The sequence below is a fragment of the Dendrobates tinctorius genome, unplaced genomic scaffold (assembly GCF_039654945.1).
Source record: "Dendrobates tinctorius isolate UK_male_01 unplaced genomic scaffold, ASM3965494v1 ptg000559l, whole genome shotgun sequence".
In the NCBI taxonomy this organism is placed as follows: domain Eukaryota; kingdom Metazoa; phylum Chordata; class Amphibia; order Anura; family Dendrobatidae; genus Dendrobates; species Dendrobates tinctorius.
Window position 1 is genome coordinate 73,668 of NW_027362217.1, and position 23,687 is coordinate 97,354.

The window sequence follows — 23,687 nt, forward strand, 5'->3', positions numbered from 1 at the left end:
AACACCTTCAACAGCTGTGGAAGCATTATATTTGAGTACTGCTTATATACCTCCACAGGCAGCCCATCAGACCCCGGTGTCTTATTCCCTGCCATAGAATCTAGAGCAGTGATGGTGAACCTTGGCACTCCAGCTGTTGGAGAACTACAACTCCCAGCATGCCTCAACTGCTGCAGGTTGCAAGGGCATGCTGGGAGTTGTAGTTTTACAACAGCTGGAGTGCCAAGGTTAGCCATCACTGATCTAGAGCCTCCTCTAATTCCTCCAGACTAATTGGTGCCTCCAGCCCAACAGCTTCCGATTCTGACAGAGTAGGCAGACCAGCAGTCCCCAAAAAGCTACTGAGCAACTCGTCAGAGAACCCGCCCTGCGAATTATATAATGTCTCAAAAACTCGCTAAAAGTTGCTAGAATTGCCCCAGAAGATCTTTCTAGTTCCCCATTTTTGTTTTTTTTATCTCCGCTACCATTGCAGGGCCAGATTGAGTCTCGATCAGGGTAGCTAGGAGATGTCCAGTTCCCTCCCCCTCCCCGAAATAGACCTGCCGCCGGAAGTATCGTTTATCTGCAGCTTTTGAAAGCTTATGTTGGGTTGATTGTTTTTCCCCATCTTTTAATGCGTTAAAATGTACACTCACTGGCCACTTTATTAGGTACACCATGCTAGTAACGGGTTGGACCCCCTTTTGCCTTCAGAACTGCCTCAATTCTTCGTGGCAGAGATTCAACAAGGTGCTGGAAGCATTCCTCAGAGATTTTGGACCATATTGACATGATGGCATCACACAGTTGGCGCAGATTTGTCGGCTGCACATCCCTGATGCGAATCTCCCGTTCCACCACATCCCAAAGATGCTCTATTGGATTGAGATCTGGTGACTGAGGAGGCCATTTGAGCACAGTGAACTCATTGTCATGTTCAAGAAACCAATCTGAGATGATTCGAGCTTTATGACATGGCGCATTATCCTGCTGAAAGTAGCCATCAGATGTTGGGTACATTGTGGTCATAAAGGGATGGACATGGTCAGCAACAATACTCAGGTAGGCTGTGGCGTTGCAACGATGCTCAATTGGTACCAAGGGGCCCAAAGAGTGCCAAGAAAAAATTCCCCACACCATGACACCACCACCACCAGCCTGAACCGTTGATACAAGGCAGGATGGATCCATGCTTTCATGTTGTTTACGCCAAATTCTGACCCTACCATCCGAATGTCGCAGCAGAAATCGAGACTCATCAGACCAGGCAACGTTTTTCCAATCTTCTACTGTCCAATTTCGATGAGCTTGTGCAAATTGTAGCCTCAGTTTCCTGTTCTTAGCTGAGAGGAGTGGTACCCAGTGTGGTCTTCTGCTGCTGTAGCCCATCTGCCTCAAAGTTCGACGCACTGTGCGTTCAGAGATGCTCTTCTGCCTACCTTGGTTGTAACGGGTGGCAATTTGAGTCACTGTTGCCTTTCTATCAGCTCGAACCAGTCTGCCCATTCTCCTCTGACCTCTAGCATCAACAAGGCATTTCCGGCCACAGAACTGCCGCTCACTGGATTTTTTTTCTTTTTCGGACCATTCTCTGTAAACCCTAGAGATGGTTGTGCGTGAAAATCCCAGTAGATCAGCAGTTTCTGAAATACTCAGACCAGCCCTTCTGGCACCAACAATCATGCCACGTTCAAAGGCACTCAAATCACCTTTCTTCCCCATACTGATGCTCGGTTTGAACTGCAGGAGATTGTCTTGACCATGTCTACATGCCTAAATGCACTGAGTTGCCGCCATGTGATTGGCTGATTAGAAATTAAGTCTTAACACACAGTTGGACAGGTGTACCTAATAAAGTGGCCAGTGAGTGTATATCCGATGGAGTTTTCAAATATTGCAATTCTGCAGAGATAGCTTCCTTCTGTAAAAGTTCCTCATATTCTCTAGACTTAGTTCTAACTCTATTCACTTCCGAGATCGACAGTCCTCTCAGATAAGCTTTAGACGCATCCCATATTATTTCCCTGGGGGCTGTACCCTCATTAATAGCAAAAAATTATTTTAGCAATCAGGGATCCTAGCATCTGCTTGAATAATAGGTAACCAGAATGCGTTAAACGACCATGGTGCCCGTTCCCCTCTCCCACCATTTTCCCAATTAAATGTCGCCATAACAGGGGAGTGATCTGACAAGGCCCTAGGTTGATATTTGTTTGCAAAATTATTACTGGGCAAGTTGTATTTGAGAGGATTCTTTTTATTATTGAACAACAACTATGTTCTCAATCAACCGAAAAGACTCATAAATATCAAAGCTTAATATTTTTGGAAGTTGGAGTGGGTTTTTTTTAGATTTGGCTATCTTAGGAGGATATCTGTTTGTGCAGGTAACTATTACTGTGCAGTATATACCCATCTCACTTGTTTATTTTCACCAGGTAAACCAATATAACAACACAAAATGTAGAAATAAACATTTCTGACATTCAAAACAAAAAAAAAGGGACCAAAATAGCCACCTTTCTTTACGATGACACTCAAAAGCCTTCCATCCATACATTCTGTCAGTTGCTTGATCTGTTTACGATCAACATTGCGTGCAGCAGCCACCACAGCCTCCCTGACAGTGTTCCCAGAGGTGTAATGTTTTGACTCCCTGTAGATCTCACATTTTATGAGGGACCACAGGTTCTCTATGGGGTTCAGATTAGGTGAACAAGGGGGCCATGTCATTATTTTTTCTTCTTTTAGACCTTTACTGGGCAGCCACGCTGTGGAGTATTTGGATGCATGTGATGGAGCATTGGCCTGCATGAAAATCATGATTTTCTTGAACAATACTGACTTCTTCCTGTACCACTGGTTGAAGAAGGTGTCTTCCAGAAACTAGCAGTAGGTCTGGGAGTTGAGCTTCACTCCATCCTCAACCCGAATAGGTCCCACAAGTTTATCTTTGATGATACCAGCCCATACCAGTACCCCACCTCCACCTTGCTGGCGTCTGAGTCAGAGTGGAGCTCTACAGCATTTACTGATCCAGCCTCGGGCCCATCCATCTGGCCCATCAAGAGTCACTCTCATTTCATCAGTCCATAAAACCTTACAAAAAACTGTCTTAACATATGTCTTGGCCCAGTCTTCACATTTCATCTTATGTTTCTTGTTCAAAGGTGGTCGTTTTCCTGCCTTCCTTACCTTGGTCATGTCCCAGAGTATGGCACACCTTGTGCTTTTTGATACTCCAGTAACGTTGCAGTTCTGAAATATGGCAAAACTGGTGGCAAATGGCATCTTGGCAGCTTCACGCTTGATTTTCCTCAATTCATGGACAGTTATTTTGAGCCTTTTTTTATCAACACGCTTCTTGTGACCCTGTTGGCTATTTGCCATGAAATGCCTGATTGTTCAGTGATCACGCTTCAAAAGTTTGGCAATTTCAAGACTACTGCATCCCTCTGCAAGACATCTCACAATTTTTGACTTTTCAGAGTCCGTCAAATCTCTCTTCTGACCCATTTTGCCAAAGGAAAGGAAGTTACCTAATAATTAAGCACACCTTATATAGGGTGTTTATGTCATTAGACTACACCCCTCCTCATTACAGAGATGCAAATCACCTGATTTACATAATTGACAGTTGGCTTTCAAGCCTATATAGCTTGGAGTAGGACAATATGTATGAAAAGGATGATGTGATCAAAATACTCATTTGCCTTATAATTCTGCACACAGTATATAGGCCCATCATACACTGGAGCATCATCCATGGGGCCCTTCATACACTGGAGCATCATATGGGGCCCATCATATGCTAGAGCATCATATGGGGCCCATTATATATGGAGCATAATATAGGCCCATCATACAATGGAGCATCATCCATGGGGCCCATCATATACTGGAGCATCATATGGGGCCCATTATATATGGAGCATAATATAGGCCCATCATGCAATGGGGGATCATCCATGGGGCCCATCATATACTAGAGCATCATATGGGGCCCATTATATATGGAGCAATATATAGGCCCATCATACAATGGAGAATCATCCATGGTGCCCATCATATACTGGAGCATCATATGGGGTTCATTATTTATGGGGCTGGAGCCCATTCTGTATGGAGCAATATATGGGGCCCATCATATACTGTATGGAGCTTTATATGCGACTCATTATACTGTATGGAGCAATATGTGGGGCGCATTCTATTCTATGGGGACCGTCCTATACTGTATGGCACATTATATGGGGACCATCATAAACTGTAGCATTATGTGGAGCTCATCATATACTGTATGGTACATTATATGGGACTAATTATTCTGTATGGAGCATTATATGGGGCTCATTATTCTGTATGGTGCACTATGTGGTGGACATAATACTGTATGGAGGAATATACTTTTTGCGCTATTGTAGAATTTAAAATAGATATCAGTCATGTAATGTAAGAAGTGAAGTATTTCTCATTGCACTATACCAATATTTCTCTGCTGTATCGGAGCATCATGAATTGTGGTATGTGTCAAAGGGGCCCACTGACACTCTTTCACCCGGGGCACACGAAAACCTGGCGCCAGCCCTACCCCCCCACAACTTTAGCCAAATAACCCCCAGTTTTCAATGCGTAACTATTATTATAAAGTAAATTAAGCTTGACAAGCTTAAGTAATAAGAATTGATGTCGTTGGCATTGAAATGGGCACTGTAGGTGTGTTTACTGTCCTCCTCTCCCTGACGTCTTTGCTTCCCCATTGACTTGCATTGGGTTTCGTGTTTTAGTCAGACCTCCGACTTTTCCGGATAGTCGGCCCATTTCGTTCGACTCGACTTTTGAGAAAGTCGGGCTTCATGAAACCCGACTTGACCCTAAACAAGGCAAAGTCACTCATCTCTACTCAAAAATATTTCTCGGATCCGTACATTCCTCAACCAAGAATCTGCAAAAACCCTAATCCATGCCCTCTTCATCTCCCACCTTGACTACTGCAACCTCCTGCTCTATGGCCTCCCCGCTAACACTCTCGCACCCCTCCAATCTATTCTAAACTCCGCTGCCTGACTAATCCACCTGTCTCCCTGCTATTCTCCAGCCTCCCTCCTCTGTCAATCCCTGCACTGGCTCCGTATTACCCAAAGGCTCCAGCTCAAAACACTAACCATGATATACAAAGCCATCCACAACCTGTGCCCTCCATACATCTGTGACCTCGTCTCCCGGTACTTACTTGCACGCAACATCCGATCCTCACAAGATCTTCTCGACTCCCCTCTTATCTCCTCTTCCCACAAACGCATACAAGATTTCTCCGGTGGATCCGCCCTACTCTGGAACTCTATCACAACATATCAGACTCTCACCTACCGTGGAAACCTTCAAAAGGAACCTGAAGACCTACCTCTTCCAACACGCCTACAACCTGCAGTAACCACCGATCCACCAAACCACTGCATGACCAGCTCGGCCCTCACCTATTGTATCCTCACCCAGCCCTTGTAGATTGTGAGCCCTCATGGGCAGGGTCCTCTGTCCTCCTGTACCAGTTGTGACCTGTGTTGTTTAAGATTACTGTACTGCTACATCGAATAACTTAATCAGTCCTCACCTCTCCAAAAACGCAGGGGGGTATTACCTTTCCAGACGTCTGGAGATATAACTTGGCCGTGCACCTTAGAAGGATACCAGCTTGGGCCTCCTTGCGGGCTTATAGCAAATGGGTAGAAATCGATAAACTTTGGATGGCTCCAGCGCATCCCAATTCATTGTTATGGAGAGATGGGAGTACATGCCCCTCAGTTCCTCTGCTGGGCTCTATGGCATTTACAATGAAAATTTGGAGGATAAGCAACAGGGCCTTTCCATTGATCTCCCCCAGGTCCCCATATTATCTCCTTCTTTTTTACACTCTCCATACTTTATAGTATTCCTGCAGCTATGACAGAACCATGGCTTCAAGCACAATTATTTTATTACGCAGATATTTTAGACCCCTTTAACATAAATATTCTTCCTTTCCAGACTCTTAGAGAGCGGTTTAATCTCCCACTTAGGACCTACTTCTCATACTTACAAATTCGCCACCTGGCCTTATCTTTATATAAAAACACAATGTTCTCTACCCCCACTCGCTTTGAACGACTCTGTAAAGGGAACCCCTCTACAAAGGGTTTGATCACAGACTTTTATAATATACTGCTCACTCTGCCATTAGACCCCCTCCTAAACATACTTACATGATTAAGTGGGAGAGATACCTGGGGAGGGAACTTCTGCTTCCTATATGGCAGGTCATATGGTCAAAGGCAGCTAAATCATCACCATGCACAATACAGAAGGAAAATCAGTACAAGATACTGATGTATTGATATCATACGCAGGAGGTTTTACATAATATTTACCCTGCCATGTCAGATAGATGCTGGAGATGCCTGGGGGCAGAGGGCTCATTGCCACATATATTCTGGGATTGCCAGACTATACCCCCCTTCTGGAAGAGAGTACAGGGGTTGATTTCTTAGGTGTTGGCTGTAGAGATACCTCTGGATCCTGTGGCTTATTTACTTAATGATCCACCCGTATCTATGAGCAAGGGTCCAGCCAGGCTGCTCCTCCATATCCTAACATCGTCAAAGTGTCTAATAGCCTCATACTGGAAGAAAAGATCAGCTCCTTCCATGAAAAAACTCAGCTTGAAGATTAAAGAAATGAAGACATATGGAGATTCTTACGGCCTGCATTAATAATGAACTTGATTTGTTCAACCCCTTCATGACCCAGTCTATTTTGACCTTAATGACCAGGCCATTTTTTGCAATTCTGACCAGTGTCCCTTTATGAGGTAATAACTCAGGAACGCTTCAACGGATCCTTGCGATTCTGAGATTGTATTTTGTGACATATTGGGCTTCATGATAGTGGTAAATTTAGGTTGATAATTTTTGCGTTTATTTGTGAAAAAACGGAAATTTGGTGAAAATTTTGAAAATTTCGCAGTTTTCATATTTTGAATTTTTATTCTGTTAAACCAGAGAGTTATGTGACACGAAATAGTTAATAAATAACATTTCCCACATGTTTACTTTACATCAGCACAATTTTTTTGGAAACAAAATTTTGTTTTGTTAGGAAGTTATAAGGGTTAAAAGTTGACCAGCGATTTCTCATTTTTACAACAAAATATACAAAACCATTTTTTTAGGGGCCACCTCACATTTGAAGTCACTTTGAGGGGTCTATATGGCAGAAAATACCCAAAAGTGACATAATTCTAAAAACTGCACCCCTCAAGCTACTCAAAACTACATTCAAGAAGATTATTAACACTTCAGGTGCCTCACAGGAACTAAAGCAATATGGAAGGAAAAAATGGACATTTTAATTTTTCTGACAAAAAATTTATTTTAGCATCAATTTTTTCATTTTCACATGGGTAACAGGATAAATTGGATCCTAAATTTGTTAGGCAATTTCTCCTGAGTACAACGATACCTCATGTGTGGTCATAAACCACTGTTTGAGTGCACGGCAGGGCTCAGAAGGGAAGGAGTGCCATTTGACTTTTTGAATGGAAAATATGCTAGAATATTTAGCGGTTGCCATGTCGCATATGGAGAGTCTCTCTGTGCCTAAACATTGGAGCTCCCCCACAAGTGACCCCATTTTGGAAACTAGACCACCCAAGGAACTTATCTAGATGCATAGTGAGCACTTTGAACCCCCAGGTGCTTCACAAATTGATCTGTAAAAAAAAGAAAGTACATTTTTTCACAAAAATTATCTTCTAGCCTCAGTTTTTTATTTTCACATGGACAACAGGATAAAGTGGATCCTAAAATTTGCTGTTCACTTTCTCCTGAGTACATCGATACCTCAAATGTGGTTATAAACCACTGTTTGGGCGCACGGCAGGGCCCAGAAGGAAAGGAGTGCCATTTGACTTTTCAAATACAAAAATTAGCTTCAATCGTTAGCGGACACCATGACGCACTTGGAGAGCCCCTGTGTGCCTAAACAGTGTAAAAAACCACAAGTGACACCATTTTGAAAAGTAGACCCTTTAAGGAACTTATCTAGATGTGATGTGAGCACTCTGAACCCCCCAAGTGCTTCACAGAAGTTTATAACGCAGAGCGGTGAAAATAAAAAATCTTTTTTTTTCCTCAAAAATGATATTTTAGCCCACAATTTTTTATTTTGACAAGGGTAACAGGAGAAATTGGACCACAAAAGTTGTTGTGCAATTTGTCTTGAGTATGCTGGTATCCCATATATGGGGGGGAACCACTGTTTGGGCACACGTCGGGGCTCGGAAGGGAAATAGTGAAGTTTTGAAATGCCAACTTGATGGAATGGTCTGCTGGCGTCATGTTAGGTTTGCAGAGCCCATGATGTGCCTAAACAGTAGGAACCCCCCACAAGTGACCCTATTTTGGAAACTAGATCCCCCAAGGAACTCATCTAGATGTGTGGTGAGCACTTTGAATCCCCAAGTTCTTCACAGAAGTTTATAACGCAGAGAATAAAATAATAATTTTTTTAGTACCCAATTTTTTATTTTCCCAAGGGTAACAGGAGAAATTAGACCCCCAAAGATGTTGTGCAATTTTTCCTGAGTACGCTGAAACCCCATATGTTGGGTAAACCACTGTTTGGGCACACGTCGGGGCTCAGAATGGAGGGAGCACTGTTTGACTTTTTGAACGCAAAATTGGCTGGAATCAATGGTGGCACCATGCCGCGTTTGGAGACCCCCTGATGTGCCTAAATAGTGGAAACCCCCATTCTAACTCCAACCCAAACCCCAACACACTCCTATCCCTAATCCCAACCCTATCCATAACCACAACCTTAACCTCAACACACCCCTAACCCTAATCCCAACTCTAACCCTAAACACAAGCCTAACCCTAATCTTAACCCTAATTCCAACCGTAGCCCTAATCCCAACCCTAATTCCAACCCTAACCCTAATTCCAACCCTAACCGTAATTCTAACCCTGACCCTAATTCCAACCCTAACCCTAATTCCAACCCTAAACCTAATTCCATCCCTAACCCTAATTTCAACCCTAACCCTAATTCCAACCCTAACCCTAATTCTAACCCTAATGGAAAAATAAAAAATATTTTCTTTATTTTATTATTTGCCCCTACCTATGGGGGTGATAAAAGGGGGGGGGTTATTTACTTTTTTTATTTTGATCACTGTGAGAGTTGGGACTAGGGTTAAGAATTAGGGCTAGGGGTGTGTTGATGTTAGGTTTGTGGTTAGGGTTGTGGTTAGGGTTAGGGTTGTGTTGGGGTTAGGGTTATGGTTAGGGTTGGGATTAGAGTTAGGGGTGTGTTGGGGTTAGGGTTGTTGTTAGAATTGAGGGGTTTCCACTACGTAGGCACATCACAGGGTCTCCAAACGCGACATGGTGCCACCATTGATTCCAACCAATTTTGAGTTGAAAAAGTCAAATGATGCTCCCTCCCTTCCAAGCCCTGACGTGTGCCCAAACAGTGGTTTACCCCAACATATGGGGAATCAGCGTACTCAAGACAAATTGCACAACAACTTTGGGGATCTAATTTCTACAGTTACCCTTGGGAAAATTGAAAAATTGGTGGCTAAAAAATCATTTTTGTGGAAAAAAAATGATTTTTTATTTTCACGACTCTGCGTTATAAACTTTTGTGAAGCACTTAGGGGTTCAAAGTGCTCACCACACACCTAGATAAACTCCTTGGGGGGTCTAGTTTCCAAAATGGTGTCACTTGTAGGGGGTTTCTACTGTTTAGGCACATCAAAGGGTCTCCAAACGCGACATGGCATTTGACCTCAATTCCAGCCAATTCTGCATTGAAAAAGTCAAATGACGTTCCTTCACTTCTGAGCTCTGCCGTGCCCCCTAACAGTCGTTTACCACCATATAAGGGGTATCGGCGCACTCAGGACAAATTGCACAACTTTGGGGGTCTAATTTCTCCTGTTACCCTTGTGAAAATAAAAATTCGGGGACAAAAAGATAATTTTCGTGAAAAAAATATGATTTTTTATTTTCACGGCTCTGCGTTATAAACTTCTGTGAAGCACTTGAAGGTTCAAAGTGCTCACCACACATCTAAGTTCCTTAATTGGTCTAGTTTCCAAAATGGTGTCAATTGTTGGGGGTTTCCACTGTTTAGGCACATCAGGGACTCTATAAACGCGGCATGGCATCCGATTTCAATTCCAGCCAATTCTGCATTGAAAAAGTCAAACGGCGCTCCTTCCATTCCAAGCCCTGCCGTGCGCCCAAACAGTGGTTTACCCCCACATATGGGGTATCACCGTATTCAGGAAAAATTGCACAACAAATTTTGTGTTTTATTTTCTCTTTTTACGCTTGTGAAAATAAAAAAATTGGTTCTGAAATAAAATGTTTGTAAAAAAAAAGTTAAATGTTAAATTTTTTTCTTCCACATTGTTCAGTTCCTGTGAAGCACGTAAAGGGTTAATAAACTTCTTGAATGGTTTTGAGCACCTTGAGGGGTGCAGTTGTTAGAATGGTGTCACTTTTGTGTATTTTCTGTCATATTGACCTCTCAAAGTGACTTCAAATGTGAGGTGGTCATTAAAAAAAATGGTTTTGCAAATTTGTTGTAAAAATGTGAAATCGCTGGTCAACTTTTAACCCTTATAACTTCCTAACAAAAAAAATGATGCTACTGTAAAGCAGGCATGTGGGAAATGTTATTTATTAAGTATTTTGTGTAACATACAGTGGGTAAAAAAAGTATTTAGTCAGTCAGCAATAGTGCAAGTTCCACCACTTAAAAAGATGAGAGGCGTCTGTAATTTACATCATAGGTAGACCTCAACTATGGGAGACAAACTGAGAAAAAAAAATCCAGAAAATCACATTGTCTGTTTTTTTTCATTTTATTTGCATATTATGGTGGAAAATAAGTATTTGGTCAGAAACAAAATTTCATCTCAATACTTTGTGATATATCCTTTGTTGGCAATGACAGAGGTCAAACGTTTTCTGTAAGTCTTCACAAGGTTGCCACACACTGTTGTTGGTATGTTGGCCCATTCCTCCATGCATATCTCCTCTAGAGCAGTGATGTTTTTGGCTTTTCGCTTGGCAACACGGACTTTCAACTCCCTCCAAAGGTTTTCTATAGGGTTGAGATCTGGAGACTGGCTAGGCCACTCCAGGACCTTGAAATGCTTCTTACGAAGCCACTCCTTCGTTGCCCTGGCGGTGTGCTTTGGATCATTGTCATGTTGAAAGACCCAGCCACGTTTCATCTTCAATGCCCTTGCTGATGGAAGGAGGTTTGCACTCAAAATCTCACGATACATGGCCCCATTCATTCTTTCATGTACCCGGATCAGTCGTCCTGGCCCCTTTGCAGAGAAACAGCCCCAAAGCATGATGTTTCCACCACCATGCTTTACAGTAGGTATGGTGTTTGATGGATGCAACTCAGTATTCTTTTTCCTCCAAACACGACAAGTTGTGTTTCTACCAAACAGTTCCAGTTTGGTTTCATCAGACCATAGGACATTCTCCCAAAACTCCTCTGGATCATCCAAATGCTCTCTAGCAAACTTCAGACGGGCCCGGACATGTACAGGCTTAAGCAGTGGGACACGTCTGGCACTGCAGGATCTGGGTCCATGGTGGCGTAGTGTGTTACTTATGGTAGGCCTTGTTACATTGGTCCCAGCTCTCTGCAGTTCATTCACTAGGTCCCCCCGCGTGGTTCTGGGATTTTTGCTCACCGTTCTTGTGATCATTCTGACCCCACGGGGTGGGATTTTGCATGGAGCACCAGATCGAGGGAGATTATCAGTGGTCTTGTATGTCTTCCATTTTCTAATTATTGCTCCCACAGTTGATTTCTTCACTCCAAGCTGATTGGCTATTGCAGGTTCAGTCTTCCCAGCCTGGTGCAGGGCTACAATTTTGTTTCTGGTGTCCTTTGACAGCTCTTTGGTCTTCACCATAGTGGAGTTTGGAGTCAGACTGTTTGAGGGTGTGCACAGGTGTCTTTTTATACTGATAACAAGTTTAAACAGGTGCCATTACTACAGGTAATGAGTGGAGGAAAGAGGAGACTCTTAAAGAAGAAGTTACAGGTCTGTGAGAGCCAGAAATCTTGATTGCTTGTTTCTGACCAAATACTTATTTTCCACCATAATATGCAAATAAAATGAAAAAATAACAGACAATGTGATTTTCTGGATTTTTTTTTCTCAGTTTGTCTCCCATAGTTGAGGTCTACCTATGATGTAAATTACAGACGCCTCTCATCTTTTTAAGTGGTGGAACTTGCACTATTGCTGACTGACTAAATAGTTTTTTTTCCCCACTGTATCTCTCTGATTTAAGGGCAGAATCGTCGGGATCTTTTAAAGTGTTCCAAAGTTATAACCTCAAAGTGACAGTCGTCAGAATTGTAAAAATTGGCCTGGTCAGTAAGCTGCAAATTGGCTCAGTCACTAAGGAGTTAAAAAAAGATTACTGCACTTGTCTTTTATTATGTACACCCCTCCTCACATGTAAAGCGCCATGGATTAAATGTCGCTATAATAATAATAATAATAATAATAATAATAATAATAATAATAATAATAAATAATAATAAGACTTTTGGTTTGGCGTTCCAGTGATTTCTACGTATGCTCCTGCTCAGGGGCATTACTATCAGGAGGCAGACTGCAAAATCAGTATCATTACAGGGAGAGAACAGGAGACATATTATTATAAGCAATCACGTGGGTAAGAAGGTACGGGGTCAATATCATTACTATAAAGGGTGAAGGAGAATTATTATAAGGAGGCATGGGGGCATTATTTCTATATGCTGCTGTACTTAGATATAAGGAAATATATGAAAGACATTAGAATGTCTGGGGTAACAATGGACCAAAAGGAATATATGAATGGATAATATCCAAATGTATATATTATATATAAATCTCACAAAATCATATAAATATGACTGGCCATAGATCCCCAAACAATGCATAGGACTGGTAAGAACAGATTGCCAATAATCATACAAAGGAGGGAAGGAAACCAACAAAAGTTGCAATCACAAGAGTCCATGTAATGCAAAAAATATATAATTTTTATTAGTCAAGATGAGCAGACAAAGATAGAAGGAGTTAAAAACATCAGTGGATATAACACCCTGCACTGCAGCCCTGATTCATATTGCACAGTGCCCAGCTATATCAGCCATAGAGATAAAGCAGTCACTGTATACATGTATACCCATCACTCTCACTTCTATACACAGAAGTATATGGGCTCAAACATCAGAATGTATACATGAACAAATGTCCAACATACTGTATGTATAATAAAGTGCATAAAGTCTTACAATAATTACCTGTTGGTGATAAGTGGTGATGGATGGCAGCAGCGTCTACAACAGGCCAGCCCGCCCTCCCCTACGCACGTTTCGGATTACTCCTTTATCAGGGGGCGTGGTAAATGTTGACCTAAGTGATGTTATAAAGGGAGGAGGCCGGAAATAATGTAATACCTAATAAGGGAAGAGGTGGTGCATCGCCATGGTGTCCAAGATGCCAGCATCCGACACAGGAACTCCCAGCGCCGGAAACACATTATCATGTGACCAGACGCCGGAGGCACCATGTGCCGGGGACCGACGCGATGAACCAAGAAGGCGTTGCATGTGCAGAGGAGGGGGAGCGGGAACAAGTGACGCGCTACCAGGGAGGTGAAATAGTGTATATGTACAAGGCATGGCAGCCCGCACCCAATCCACGGTGTCCCTGAGGTCTGGCGTGGGATGCATCGCCGACACAAGATATGCAGAAGGGCAACATAATACAATAGAAAGCAGAGTAATACAGAATAGTACAAATACATAAGAAGCAGTACCACCGCACATGCAGCAGTGCCAACAATCAAAAAACACCCTATATGTATCCCACAAGTTTTTATAATAGAAATAGAAACATACCCTTCACTGCATAATATTTAAAGGGGAATGCCATATATATTTTTTGATAGATAATATAAAAATAGATAAGAATTCATATTATATTCACAATTTTCAAGCAATATCAAAATTGATATACAATCATATCACAAAGAAAGATATAATAATATTATATTTAATTATTGCCCACAAAATATATAGAACAGCATTACCAAGATATGATTATATAAGAGAGACATTATCATACAGTCCTAATTATATATCATTGAAAAAAATAGAAAAATAAATAAAATAAACAAAATAAAGATATTCACAAAACATCCCCCCGACTCATCTTCAACCTCGTCAAAGGATCAAAGGATCTTTTTCAAACATAGGTATAGGATGGACATAGAAAACAGTAGAAATTAGTCCATCTGTACAAGGGACCGCCACTATCCTGGACTCCGTCCAATGATCTTCATAGATCCACAAAATATCATAAAAATACCTAATACATGAAAAACACAATTAAAAATATAATAAAAACAATAAAAAATAGCAAGGATTAGATCCACCCAATGTCCACCTGGAACAGTAAGGTGGTCACAGGAACGGATCGAAACTCAAATTCTCGTTTAGTCCTTGTGGATATACCGTATTAAGCGTCCAGATCCAGCGAGTCTCAAGTTTACCCAATCTTTGAAACAGATTGCCACCACGAATCCCAATATTTAAGGCATCGATACCCCTCACCTGTAGCACCGTACTGTCACAGTCATGAAAGTTTTTAAAGTGTCGGGGTAACGTTTTAAGAGTGAATGCATCCATGTGGCCAGCCGCCGCCTGAATATCCAACACATACTCGCGCACGCGAACCTTGAATTGTCTAGTTGTTATACCGACATAAATTAATCCACATGGACAGGTGGCGTAATAAATAACATATCTCGTAGCACAAGTAATGTATTTATTGATCTTAAAATTTTTAACGCCACCTGAATCGGAAAAAGAATCACACTTTTCAATGTTGGGACAGGCAACTCAATGTCCACACGGAACACACCCACTCCTATGTGTGAAATTATCCAAAAATGTACCCTTTCTCTCACTTGTATAATGACTATGTGTGAGGTGATTGCGCAGATTCTTAGGACGCCAAAATGTAATGACTGGTATGTCCAGAATAAATTTGCCAATTATTGGGTCAATTTTCAATATAGGACATGCTTTAGACAAAGCCTGCCTGACCTGCCTAGAATGGGAATGATAATTTGCAATGAAGCGTAACTTCCAGGTCCCTCCATCTTCCTAGCTGATTCCCTATTGTACAGTAGGCCATTTTGGGAAGAATAATTAGCCCTGTTATAGGCTCTTTTGAGTAGACGCCGACTATAGCCACGTTCCAAGAATCTCATTTTTAGCTCCTCTGCTCTTCTCTCAAAATCCTCATTAATAGAGCAAATCTGACAAAGTTGGAGGAACTGACCAATGGGAACAGACCTTACCATGTGATCAGGATGACATAGCGAAGCGTGTAACAACAGAATAGTAGAAGTCATCTTCCTAAAAATATCTGTCTGCCACAGACCATCAGTATCCTGTTAAACAATGACATAGAGGAACTCAATCTTATCAGCATCGCATGTGAATGTTTAACGTATATTTTGGTCGTTGCTATTCAGGCGACCAATAAACTCCTGTAGTTCCAGAGTAATACAGCGTAGTACCCTACCAGACCAAAAATATAGGGCAAAATGGAGGAAATATACACTCCCTGATCGCCTACCTCCACACGACCAGGGGGATGCGGCTTCTTAGATGGTACAGAAGATTTGGCGCGCGCTGGGCAGACCCTGAAAACATGACCAGTCTGCCCATAGCTAAAACATGCCCCCACACCATGACTAACTGGAGGAAACACCGCTGGAGAACCACCTCTTCCCACCTGCCTGGGCTCGTCTTCCTGCACCAGTGTGTCCTCCTCCCTAGCAAGGACTACACTGGGCATATTCGCCAAAGCCACAAAAAACTCGTCTACCGACCGTAGAGATGGTGAATCGGCCGGCAAGGAGAAGGCCCAGGATTGGGGATCACCCTCAAGGAGGGCTATAGTGAATCCCACCTGCTGTTCCTCACTCCCTCATGAGCGATTGTGGAGCCTGAAGTGTAGCTTGTAGGCCTCCTTAAAAAACAAAAAATTCTCTCTCCCTCCAGAAAACCTGTCTGGGAGAGGTAACTTGGGCTGTGGTTGAGCCTGCATCTGAGCTGAAGCCCCGTACCCCACCAACTGCTGTAGCTGCTGCTCCACCACACCACGCAGCACCCCACGCTCCTCAGTGAGGGTCTGCAGCAATTGGAAACAGGTCTGCATTAGGGCCATGGCTCACCAGAAAAAATGGGACTGTTGGTAATAATGTCACAGGACAGTAGGGAAAAGGCAGGAGACATGGAACCTGGGCCCCTGAACTGTCCCTCAGGATTAGGGGGTGCCCTGACTTTCCTTAACTTGGGGGTACACTTAATGGTAGTGAGGCCCAATTCTCTGACCTGTCCCTATCCCCTGTTTAGTCATGAGCTCAACCCCAACCCCCTCCCCAGGAGGTGAGACAGGGAATAAAGTAAATTGCACCAAATAACACAAGGGAAAATAAAACAGACACCACGGGGTTAAAGCAACTATAAACCCAAACTTAGCTTTATCTGCTGCCAATGCTCCAAGCAGCAGAGAAAGGCACCCGATCAGCATCTAGCAGCAACTCCACTGCTCCAGATAAGCTGAACCCCTTCTCCATCAGGTAGATCCAGACTTCACCAAGGTTCGTTAGAAAATGACCAGTATTACCAACAGGGAGCTGCAGCAGCTGATGATCTTTTATAGGAAGGAGGGGGGAGGTCACCACCTGCTGGCTAATTGAACATGTAGTAACACCAGCGGCCACCGGGAGAAAACCAGCAGCAGAGCAACTACAGTTGTAGTAACACCAGCAGCCACCGGGGAAAAAACCCATATAATCCCCAGGGCCTGAAAGGAAAAAGGTTTATATAAGAGAGTCCAGACTCTGACACAGATCCTAAAATGGATTGTGACAAGTAAGCTCGGTTCTGCTCCCATACCGCTGTAGTAAGCTCGGTTCTGCTCCCATATCTCTGGAGTAAGCTCTTTTCTGAGCCAATATCTCTGTAGTAAGCTCCATTCTGCTCCCATATCTCTGGAGTATTCTCCGTTCTGATCCATATCCATATCTGTGTAGTAAGCTCAGTTCTTCTCCCATATGTCTGTAGTAAGCTCAGTTCTGCTCCCATATCTCTGGAGTATGCTCAGTTCTGCTCCCATATCTCTGTAGTAAGCTTGATTCTGCTCCCATATATCTGGAGTAAGCGCTGCTCTGCTTCCATATTTCTGTAGTAAGCTCTGTTCTGCTCCCATATCTCTGGAGTAAGCTCTGTTCTGCTCCCATATCTCTGGAGTAAGCTCTGTTCTGCTCCCATATCTCTGGAGTATGCTCAGTTCTGCTCCCATATCTCTGTAGTAAGCTTGATTCTGCTCCCATATATCTGGAGTAAGCGCTGCTCTGCTTCCATATTTCTGTAGTAAGCTCTGTTCTGCTCTAGGGATGGGCGAATCTACTCCTTAGGACTCGTTACTCTGCGAGTAGTAGGGGACTCGCAGGAGTCGGTACTCTGCAAGTTTCCAAGAGATTACTCGCACAGTAACGAGTCCAATGCAAATCAATGGCAATCCTAGTTTTTACAGAGTTTAATACAAGCAATCCTAGTTTCTTAGCGATTTTGTGTCCCGCTGTCAGCAGCGAGTCTTAGCGAGTCTAGGACTCCTATATACTGTATTCGGGACTCGCAGAATACAGAATATGTTAATTTTCAGAGACAGCCTAGTTTGTTAGGTGAGAAAACTGTGAAGAGCACTACTATGATTGGCTGCTGTCCATCGTGATGCCTATGTCATGTATCACAGGCAAGGCTGTATATAAACCCTGCCCCCGCCATTTTGGGCACATTCCTGTGACGATCTGAGCTAGTGCAGGGCGAGTTGGAGACATAGAGCAGATCTAGGGACTGTTAGTCAGTGTAGGACCTCAAGATTCCTCACATATAACACAAAAGTTATTTTCAGAACTACCAGGACGGAGGAGTTCTGTAGAGGACTGTAGGCAGGGAGAAAGGCAGGAGCAGCCTTACAGTGCATACAGCACCATCCTCAGAGCTTAGCTTACTCACTCAGCTTCCATCAGAGCTGAAATCAGAAGCATAGCTGAGCAAATTTTCTTTTTTTTTCCACCAGATATTATTGGGGTCATATTTACCCCTGCAGCGTTATTGTTTCTGTGGCAGACCAGTGCGTTGCTGCTATCTATCCCACTAGCTAATAGCACGCACGCTGCCTGCTTGTGTGCACTAAACAATTTTTTCAGAAAGAGTGCGTTGCTTCTCTGCTAAGTTACAGCACGCACTTCACCCCAGAGCGGTGACGCAGACAGCACCACAGTCCACCTAGGTGACTGCCTTTGCGCACTAAACAATTTTTTCAGGGAGAGTGCAGGGCTTCTCTGCTACCAGCTAATAGCACGCACGTTACCTTCCTGCTGTGCCAATACGCATCACTAGCCTTGATTGTCCTCCTATTACAGTCCCCTGTAGTTATCCCCTTTGCACTGTGCATCCCCTGAGACTACAGCACAGGTCACATCACAGCCCCCAGTGAAGCAGACCCCGGCCCGGTGCTGGGTACCACGGTTTCAGTGCGTCACAGACGCCAATGGTGACACAAGAAATCTCACTCTCTCCTAATCCAAAAAAGGGTACAGTAAAAGAAAATAGAAGAAATGACATCACATAACTCTTACCCATGTTTGCCTGCCCATCTTCTCCAGCGTGATCAAATGACGGGAACATACTTCTGGCGATGGACCTCCAAGCCATATTTCGCTGTCTTTCATCACCATAGCCAGGGTGGGTGGGCTGCCACAGCTGGGGCCACTCTTCAACCAGGCCGATCAGCCTCTCTGTATCACGTCTGCTACACATCTTTGGTGGGCCTGTGTGTGCAGATCTGATCGCCCTGTGTGTGCAGAACAGATCGCCCTGTGTGTGCAGAATATCAGATCAGCCTGTGCAGTAAATCGGTTAGCACAGGCGACTTCCTGTTTAGCTTCTAGTGTGATGTAGAAACGATTTTCTGTGCTTTAGGGATGAATTCTAAATCGCTAAGCTAGGGGCCACTTGCGAGAGTAAAGAGTAAAAAAAATGGCAGCAGAGGAATCGCTGCAATACTCGCATCCCCATTCATTAACATTGGACTCGCTAGACTTGCAACGAATAGCGAGTTTCCGAGTCAGACTCGTTAGAGTCTAGCGATTCCGAGTATTTCAGGATTCGCCCATCCCTATTCTGCTCCCATATCTCTGGAGTAAGCTCCATTCTGCTCCCATATCTCTGGAGTAAGCTTGGTTCTGCTTCCATATCTCTGGAGTACTCTTGGTTCTGCTACCATATCTATGCAGCAAGCTACTTACTGTTCCCATATCTACATACCAGCCTATTTTTAAAGCCTGTTATCTCTGCTGCTTTAATACAATGGCCAGAGATAGGGAGGGAAAAGGAGGGCCACTGCAACTCGAGGGCCACTGCCTTGTGATTGCTCCCCAGGCTGAAAAGTGCCATCCAGCCCCTGTCTGTGTTAGAGTAGTTGGTGAGTTCTTGATGTCGCAGATTTTCTGCTGCATTTTTCCACCTATTTTTGTATCTTTTTAACTGCGTTTTTTTGTTTCTTTGCTATGTTATGTGTTGAATAAATTTGTTTTAATTTTGATACTTCCTGGTACTCGGCTTTAACAAAGCTTTATTGATAGAGTCATGTGTGGATTTTATGCATTTTGTGTTTTTTACCTGCGTATTTTCCTCATCTAATGCAATTCTATGGATAAAATCTGCATATAAATCTCAGCGTAAAAATCATAGTGGGCATGAGATTTCTATAAATCCCATCCACTTTGTGGGGACTGTAAGAAAATGCGTTTTCTATGCAGTGAAAATATTCAATGTGAGAACTTAGCTATATATTGCAATATTATTATTATGAAATCTGGTTCTTCCCTCCATGCCTGAGTTTGAAACTGATGCTAAGCCTATGGTGTTGCCACAATAATTATTGCTAGGCAACTTTCTTTTATGGTGAGATGTCTCTTTAAGATTCCATCACCAGATTCCATTATGACATCACTGATGTCAAGTTAACATTCCACCCCAAGATTCCATTATGACATCATAATGCACCGCCACTACTTAACCAAGTGCTTACTGCCCAGGTGTCATTATTGTCAGTGATTGGCTGCAAGGCTGGTGATATACTGACTGCGCTTGGATTTGCTTGAAATGTCTGACATTTCTTCAGATAAACTTGAGGAGTTGGCACTACTCCAGGGGATTCTTACCATCTATGCCCCTGACAATGTGCTACCAATACCCGATGGCGTCCTCAGCTTCACTTACCGGCTGGTTATGAAGCTAGTGAGAGACTGCCTGACCAAACACCAACAAGGTCGTATAAGCTCAGAATATCTTGAGCATTTACAGATGAACATCAGGACATCAGTACAACAGGTAACAGACAATCTGGGCAAAGCATATAAAACAACAATGGATAATATTCATAAAATACAAGCTGGGGAGGGGGGCGGTGATAGCGTGAGCCTGCGTGCTCTACAATGCCAGGGCTGAATTTTACTCCCAGTCCACCCTGGTCACAATATGAAGAAAAAGTAAATGTTTACACATGTAAAGAATATTTAGCATCCAAAACCTGGTTAAAATAATATTTTTGGGGAAAGACGGATATAAAAGCCTGATCAGAAGCGCAATGCCATGGTTTTCCCTCTTTCCCTGATTCTGGTTCTGATGCCCAACCCATAATCTTGCCACGTTAATTGTTACTAGAATGTTGCTAGGCAACTTCCATTTATGGTGAGATGCCCCTTTAACCCCTTCACCACCTTACGATTTTCCATTTTATGTGCTTTCATTTTTTTGCTCCCCTTCTTCTCAGAGTCAGAACATTTTTTTTACCATCAATATAGCCTATGAGGGCTTGTTTATTGCAGGCTGAGTTGCAGTTTTAAATGACACCATAGATTACATATATTGTACTTGAAAACGGGGAAAAAATTTCTAGTGCTGTGAAATTGCAAAACAGTGCAATTCCACAAATTTTTTTAATTTAAAATGTTTACTAAATGCTAAAACTGACCTGGTAATATGATTCTACAGGACAGTACGAGAATGCAGATACCAAACATGTATAGGTTCTTTTTTTAATTAAGTGGTAGGAAAAACATCTGAACGCCGGCCATGAGTCGGTGTTCATAAAAGAAGATCAATGGACAGGCACACTGGTCTTCTGCAGACCCCCGGCTTTTATGATAACCCATCGCAACCCCAGAATCATGTGACAAGGGCGCTGATGAGCGAGACTTGTGACACGGTTTCGGTCAGCATGTCTGATATGCAGTTGTCAGTGATTGACAGTAGCATTTAAGTGGTTGACAGCCAAAATCCATCTGCATCTATTTGCAGGACATGACAGCTGATCACACCATCAACTGTCATGTGCGGGTAGAGATGCGGGCTCTGGTGCTGCCTAAAAAGACAGGGACACAACCTTGGATGTAACTATACTTTCAAAGTTGTAACTGGGTTAAGATTCCATCCCCGATTCCATGATGACATCACTGATGGCATGTTAACATTCCACCACAAGACTCCATTATGACATCATAATGCACCACCACTACCTACCCAATTGCTTACTGCCCAGGTGTCATTGTTGTCAGTGATTGGCTATGAAGCTGGTGATATACTGACTGCACTTGGATTTTTTTGAAATGTCTGGAATTTCTTCAGATAAACTTGAGGTGTTGGCACACTCCAGGGGATTCTTGCCATCTATGCCCCTGCCCATGTGCTACCACTACCCGATGGCGTCCTCAGCTTCACTTACCGGCTGGTTGTGAAGCTAGTGAGAGACTGCCTGACCAAACACCAACAAGGTCGTATTAGCTCAGAATATCTTGAGCATTTACAGATGAACCTCAGGACATTAGTACAACAGGTAACAGACAATCTGGGCAAAGCATATAACAATAATAATGAATAATATTCACAGCACATGAAACAATAATGAATAATATTTATAAAATACAAGTTTCTTTACATGAAATATATAGTTTGGCCAAGAGCAATATAATTTATAGCTTATAAGAAATATCCATATATGTATTAATTGTAGCTGTAGATTGCAGGAGTAAAATGGTGACAAATAGCGTCCTATATTCTCTACTTTCTCTCATGATTTTCCTTTTTTGTTTATTTCCATTTTTATAGGCTGAAGAAAGATCCCAATGTGGAGATCTGGCCTTTTTTAAACAATTGGCCCAACATTTCCTGTATGTACTAGAGTTTATTGCCCGCCCACTGAAGCATTTGGTAAGAATCCGTCATCTTCTATATCTCATGTCTTTCTTGTCTGATCTTCTCCAGATTACTAGTCATATAGCAGATTGTCATATTTCTCATCATAGAAGCCCCCTGTCCGCTCCAGGCAGATACAGGATCTTTTATGGCAGCCTGTCTCTGCTCCATCCTCTGTGGTGACAGTCTGTACTGTGCTCAGTGGTGCGGACCTTTCATATCACATCGGTCTCGCTTTATCTTCACAATCTTCCTTCTTGTAAATGTTGCAGTTCTGGTAATAGATGTTATTGGAGAACTGTTGTATATACAAGTTCCTTATATATTAATGTGGATTTACTGGGCAGAGCGGCCGTGTATATTCCCCGCAATTATGTAAATCCAGGTTTAGTCCATTCTGTCTTTTGTGTACTGTAATTTAGTATTTGTGAGTTGTTATATTAATTGCACATATTATATCCATCAGGAAACACCGGCCGGTGACTCCAAAGAGGGGCAACACCGAAATATCGCTGACCCCAATACCAGTGAGCCAGGGCTAAAAAGTGATCTGATTGAAGGTAAGCTGATCATCTCGCATTCCTACAAACATTAATATTATGGAGACACCAGAGAATATATAAATTTACTCTTCATCCTCTGTATGAGGCCGGTGACGGCTCCTGAACCTCCTGTAGACTGTAATGGAGAGGGCTCATGCAATTCTGAAAACCCCTCCGGTTCTCTCTTCTGGGATCTTCTCAGCCCCAAAATGCACAGAGGACCTCACAGGGTCCTCATCCAAGTCACTGTCAGATCCCGAACAATCACACATTTATGGCAGAGTATATCTATCTATGGATGTGCCATAAGTATATACAGTATGTGCAGAATATCCATATAACTAGTATTATACCATTTACTTGTCTTTCCTTCCTTATATCGATGTGTTATATATTAAGTTCTGATATCGTCTAATACATGATGTCTCATTATTTTATCATTATATTAGAGACAACTGAGCCGGCAACTGCTGACGGTGGAATATCTGAGACACCAGAGATCCCCGAATCTGCCAGTGTAAGTATCAGAGAAAACATCTGTATATCATCAGATAACGGGGTATGAATTACACATCACATGTTACACCCCAGAGTACAGTGGGTTAACTCTATTCTTAATGTAGATTGGACCTATTATTATTATTCCTGTCTCCTCTGTGTGATGTCCCTTACCATCCCCTCCAGTACAATGATACATGTGTATGGAGGATATCCCTATAATATAATAGTGTCTGGGGAGCG

The 23,687-nt window shown here is 42.8% G+C and overlaps 1 long non-coding RNA gene across 1 annotated transcript in view; it reads left to right on the forward strand.

The window, feature by feature from the left end:
* Nucleotides 1-23,687, forward strand: part of LOC141078421 (uncharacterized) — a 41,218-nt gene that overhangs the window by 16,024 nt on the left and 1,507 nt on the right. Inside the window, exons 2-4 of the long non-coding RNA XR_012227847.1 lie at nt 22,318-22,419; nt 22,871-22,964; nt 23,396-23,463. This is a non-coding gene — a long non-coding RNA (uncharacterized lncRNA). The remainder of the gene's footprint in view (nt 1-22,317; nt 22,420-22,870; nt 22,965-23,395; nt 23,464-23,687) is intronic.